Source organism: Lactuca virosa, chromosome 2 (genome assembly GCF_052849685.1).
Source record: "Lactuca virosa cultivar CGN04683 chromosome 2, Lactuca_virosa_CGN04683_v6, whole genome shotgun sequence".
In the NCBI taxonomy this organism is placed as follows: domain Eukaryota; kingdom Viridiplantae; phylum Streptophyta; class Magnoliopsida; order Asterales; family Asteraceae; genus Lactuca; species Lactuca virosa.
In genome coordinates this window covers 298,899,068-298,905,067 of record NC_136427.1, presented here as the reverse complement: position 1 = coordinate 298,905,067, position 6,000 = coordinate 298,899,068, and positions in this window count along the sequence as shown.

Below are 6,000 nucleotides of genomic sequence, written 5' to 3'. Positions count from 1 at the left end.
ACTAAGGAAATGGTAAATTGTTTTCAAAAACGACATAAAAAGCTTTTGAAAGAAGGAAAAGATGAGAGTGCAACGTGCGTGATCAGCCGAGCCAAGTAAGTAGATCCCCAATATGCTAGTCATGCTATTCTGATATTTGAACTTGGGTGATCGTATGGGATTTGCTATGTGTATGCTTTTAAAATAATATACGGTTAAGAGCTTATGATCGATTTGGCCTTATTTCCTGTTCCTTGTCTGGTTGTGGTCCTAGGGTAGAATCTTTTATTCGAAAGTCTATTTGATCCTCTTCTGTGTATAATTTGCATGCATAAAGGCAACCTGTTATGATTGGTCTGTTTGATATGGGTAGAGAAATCGTAGAACAGTCTAGGATTTGGGTTATGCAGTGGTTGGTAGTATATGGTTTATTTGGGACGAATTGGAGTTATCAGGTCGAGTCTTGGGGAAAGGTACAGGTAGGTGTGGAAGGTAGTATTGGGACCGTACTACTGAAAGCACAAGATCTGTACCCAAGCCAATGTTAGATCTGACGACTTCAAGGAGGACCGGTGTGGAGAGATCCATTTTATGGAAATCCTGATCGTTATGATTTATGACATTCCAGTTCAGCATGGTAGTGACACGTTTCGGGACGGGAGGATCATGATCGGGATCTGGATCCGGGAATGGATCAGGTGACACTACAGACGACATATATGAGAGGCTGCGCGAGCTTATTGCAGCCGAGGTTACCAGGGGCATCCTTGACGCTACCCCAGTCATTTTTGGGACGGTCAAGGAGGGCATAATGGAGATCATGGAGGAGAGCATCAGATCATTCAGGACTGAGATTGCTGCGGGCCAGTTGGGGGGACCGAACTCCCTCGTTCCGGGAGTTCAAGGCGTGTGGGGCGCCGGAGTTTTTCGGGGTCAGGGACCCCATTGTCAGCCGACGTTGGGTGGCGGATATCGAAAACGCCCAGCGCACGAGTTCTTGCCCGGATGTGGCAAAGGTTGGGTTTGCTTCTTGCATGCTGAGAGACAGAGCCCGGGATTGGTGGGGTGAGGTAACTAGACAAGTGGGACTAGCCGGGGTGGCTGAGATGACATGGGCCGAGTTTGTTCGGCGATTTGATCTGGAGTTTGCATCACCCATTGAGGTGCAACGATTGGTGCGAGAGTTTCATGATTTGCAGCAGACCACCGAGACTGTGGCGGAAATCACCGCCAAGTTTCAGGAACGAGCTTTGTTGATTCCGCAATACGCTACCGATGAGGAAATGAGGCGGACCCGATATCATTCCATGCTGAGGGACGATATTCAGGAGTTTGTGAGCTTTACGGGGTATAAGACCCTGAATGAAATGGTGGAGAAGGCCCGGGAACGGGAAATGGAGCTGGAATCCCGCACGAAGCAAAAGCCTGAGCAGGCTCAGGCAGCAATAGGACAGGCTAAGAAGCCTAAGACGTCAGACACTCCCAACAAGGGTCAGCAGGGTCGGGGCCGATGTGCCAAGTGTAGTTGGGTACACAGTGGAGTTTGCCGTATCGCAGGCTCGGGATGTTATGCATGTGGTCAGCAGGGCCATATGATCAGGGACTGCCCCGCGAAGGGCTTAATCTGTTTTCACTGCAACCAGACCAGCCATAAGCGGGTCAACTGTCCGAAGTTGCAAGGAGGAGGAGGAGCGGTGGCGGCGCCTGCGCCCGCCACAATGAGGATTACCGATGGTCGCCTTGTTAAGGCGGATGCTTCAGCAGTAAAGAACCGGGCATTTCAGCTGACTACCGAGGAGGCACGGGCAACACCAGATGTTGTGGCTGGTACGTATTCATTCTTCTCTACTCTATGGGTCTGTTTCGCTTATGTGTACTATATGCTTGTATAAGGACCTTTTTGGTCAATGGTATGTCTGCTCACGTCTTATTTGATTCGGGTGCTACCCGATCGTTTGTATCTCTTGCGCTTAGCAAGAAGTTCCGGGAAGCGCCGGGAACTTTAGATTCCCCGCTTGAGGTGGAGATTGCAGATGACCGCACCATTATTGTTGTGAGGGTGTATCAGGACTGTGTCCTGAATGTGCTTGGTGAGAGATTTCGTGTCGACCTAGTCCCAATACCGTTGCGAGGGCTGAAAGTGATTATCGGAATGGATTGGTTGGGGGCCAATGGGGCAATGATTGACTGTGAGCACCAGTTGGTGAGGGTTCGAGCCCCAAGTGGGGGAGAACTGGTAATACATGGTGATAGGGCATCGCAGGGGCCGACCCTCTTTTTCGGCTGCAAGGGCTAGGAGGTTCCTACAGCAGGGTTGTTCGGGATTTCTGGCATATATCTTGGATACAAGGGTAGAGATCACGAAGGATGTAGGCAGTGTACCAGTTGTTCAGAACTTTTGGGATGTTTTTCCCAAAGAGTTACCAGGGGTGCCTCCGGAGAGGCAGGTGGAGTTTCGCATCGATTTGGTGTCGGGTGCCACTTCGATAGCAAAGGCGCCATACCGATTGGCACCACCGGAGATGCAGGAACTCTCTACGCAACTTCAGGAGCTGCTAGACCGAGGGTTCATTCGTCCGAGCAGTTCCCCATGGGGAGCACCGATTCTTTTCGTGAAAAAGAAGAATGGATCGCATAGATTGTGCATCGATTATAGGGAGCTGAACAAGCTAACGGTAAAGAATCGTTATCCGTTGCCAAGGATCGATGATTTGTTCGATCAGCTGCAGGGTGCGTCTTGGTTTTCCAAGATTGGTCTTCGGCCGGGATACCATCAGATGAGGATTCGGGATGAGGATATACCGAAGACGGCTTTCAGGACACGGTATGGGCATTATGTGTTTGTAGTGATGCCGTTTGGGCTCACCAATGCCCCAGCAGCATTCATGGATCTTATGAACAGGGTGTGTAGACCGATGCTGGATCGGTCGGTGATCATTTTCATTGATGATATCTTGGTCTATTCTAAGACCAGATAGCAACACGAACAACACTTAAGAGAAGTGTTGGAGACCCTAAGGGCGGAGAAGCTGTATGCCAAGTTCTCCAAGTATGATTTCTGGCTGCAAGAGGTACAACTTTTGGGGCATATCATCAACCAAGAGGCTATTTCGGTTGATCCAGCCAAGGTTGAGGCTGTGATGCGGTGGGAAGTACCGAAAAATGCATCAGAGATTCGTAGCTTCTTGGGTTTAGCGGGTTATTATCAGAGATTTATCCAGGACTTCTCCAAGATTGTTGTGCCATTGACCCGTCTGACCAAGAAGAATGTGACGTTTCGGTGGGGTACGGATCAGCAGTTGGCCTTCGAGACCTTGAGGTGGAGATTGTGCAAGGCTCTGATCCTTGTACTGCCAGAGGGATTAGATGATCTGGTGGTGTATTGTGACACGTCGATTTCAGGGTTAGGTGCGGTATTGATGCAGAGAGGGCACGTGATAGCATATGCCTCGCGACAGTTGAAGCCGCATGAGGAAAATTACCCTACTCACGATCTGGAACTGGGGGCAGTGGTGTTTGCCCTCAATATTTGGAGGCATTACTTGTATGGGGTGCAGTGTACCATTTACACCGACCACAAGAGTCTGAAGTATTTGATGGACCAACAGAACCTCAACATGCGACAAAGAAGGTGGTTGGATGTGCTAAAGGACTATGATTGCGAGATTCTATACCACCCAGGGAAGGCCAATGTAGTGGCCGACGCTTTGAGCCGTAAGACGGCCGGTTCCCCGATTGGGAGTGTGTGTTTGAGGATGAAGGTGATCTCTCCATTGTTGGAGATGATCAAAGAGGCTCATGTCGAGGGAGTGAAGAAAGAGAATTGGAAGGTAGAGAGGATTCGAGGACAATATCCTTTGTTTGTTAAGGATCGTCGTGGTCTCTTGTCGCAGTGTGGCCGGGTGTGGGTACCGGTAACCGGGGGAGTGAGACAGAAGATATTAGAGGAAGCGCATAAGTCCAAGTTCTCTATACATCCAGGAGCTACGAAAATGTATAGGGACTTGAGGCTGAGTTATTGGTGGCCATGCATGAAGCGGGACATTGGTTGGTTTGTAGAGCGGTGCTTGACTTGCAGGAAGATCAAGGCTGAGCATCAGCGACCTCATGGTAAGGTCCATCCGCTACCCATTACCATGTGGAAATGGTAGGAGATCATGATGGACTTCATTACGAAGTTGCCAAGGACGGCGAGGGGCGTGGATGCCATATGGGTGATTGTGGATAAACTGACGAAGAGTGCCCATTTCATTCCGATATCAGAAAGTATATCCGCAGAGAAGTTAGCGGATATTTACGTGCGTGAGGTGGTGGCTAGGCATGGGGTTCCTGTGTCGGTAGTCTCTGATCGTGATGTTCGGTTCACATCCAGGTTATGGAAGAAATTCCACGAGGAGTTGGACACTCAGCTTCATTTTAGCACGGCGTACCACCCCCAAACCGATGGTCAGAGTGAGAGAACGATCCAGACATTGGAGGATATGCTACGGGCATGCGTGTTGGATTTTGGAGGGAGTTGGGATACGTATCTCCCACTGGCAGAATTTTCGTACAATAACAGTTATCATGCCAGTATCGATCGAGCTCCGTTTGAGATGTTATATGGTCGGAGGTGTAGGACTCCGGTTTGTTGGGATGAGGTTGGGCACCGGGTCATGGGGAGCACTGAGGTAGTGCTCAAGACCACCGGATTGATTCAGCAGGTGCGCGACCGGTTGCGGGTCGCGCAGAATGATTTGTTAACTTGTTTGTCTCTTCCCCTCCGACCTTTCTCCTCATATCTACCAAATCAATGTGGGATTTTCCTACAACAACTCGAGTTGTCTTTTTTGCTTTCGACTACCACTTCCTCCATCGCCCAAAAAAAACACAGACCATTTAGGGCTCCTGGGAGTTTAATCGATTAATTCACAATCCAATTTAATGCAGATTCAAGTCTGTATAACTGTTAGCACATAAGTAAATGAAAGATTCCAGTTTCAGTTATCTAGCTTATTGTGATTTTGATTTTGGGTTATTGGTGTCGTTACGATGTGAGTTCAGATTCAAGCATGTATAATTGGTGTTAATTATTGTCGGAATCCCTGAGAGGATACGAAAATCCTGAGTTCTTCCACTTCCTTGAATGATAATTGAATAAGAACTACAACCTGAAATTTCAACACCTATAGGCGCTGAATCCACAGGATGTATGGTGAAGAAGAAGACGAAGGAAGAGAGAGAAAGAAAGTCAAAGAGAGAGAAGGGGAGGGTAGGGCCGGAGGGTGGGATAGCTTATTCTTTTTTTTAATTAAAAAAATATTAACATAAATATAAAATATAAAAAACATAAATAAAAGGGGTAAAACTGTCTTTTTAAGTTTTTTAGGACTAAAATCACATAAATTTCTTAATTTTGGATAGAAATACATAAAAAAATATTTTAAGATATCTATTTTTTTACTTTGTGTAACACCTGGTTTAATTTGGAAAGGTTTTATGCATGGACTCGGCGAGTTGGGAGACCAACTCGTCGAGTAGGGTCGTGGTATCATGGAACGCGGAACGGGACTGACTCGGCGAGTCGACGGGTTGACTCGACGAGTCCGAGCTGTTTAAAGAAAACCCTAAATTTGGGGTTTGCGCCCTATATAAACAACATTATACGCCTTTGTAGCCTCCCTTAGCATCATAAGAAAGTGTTTACGGCCGCAAACACTTGGATGTGTGAAGTAAGAGCTTTGGGAGCTTAAACCTTGGGATTGTGGAAGGAATTCCAAGTTTGAAGAAGATGTATCAAGAGGAAAACACTAGATCTAGCATCTAGTTCGTCTTGGGCATTAACTTAAGGTATGAATCTTTTACCTTAAGCTTAGATTCTATTTAAGGGTTATGACCAACTTTGAGGAAATGGAAGCAATCTTAGATCTGGACCTATCACAAGGATATGGTTCCAGATCTGGACCTTCATAGGTCCCAACTATCATAAAGTTGTACCTTTTATTAAGCCCATTCCCTCCCCATTCATGAAAACCTTGTTGA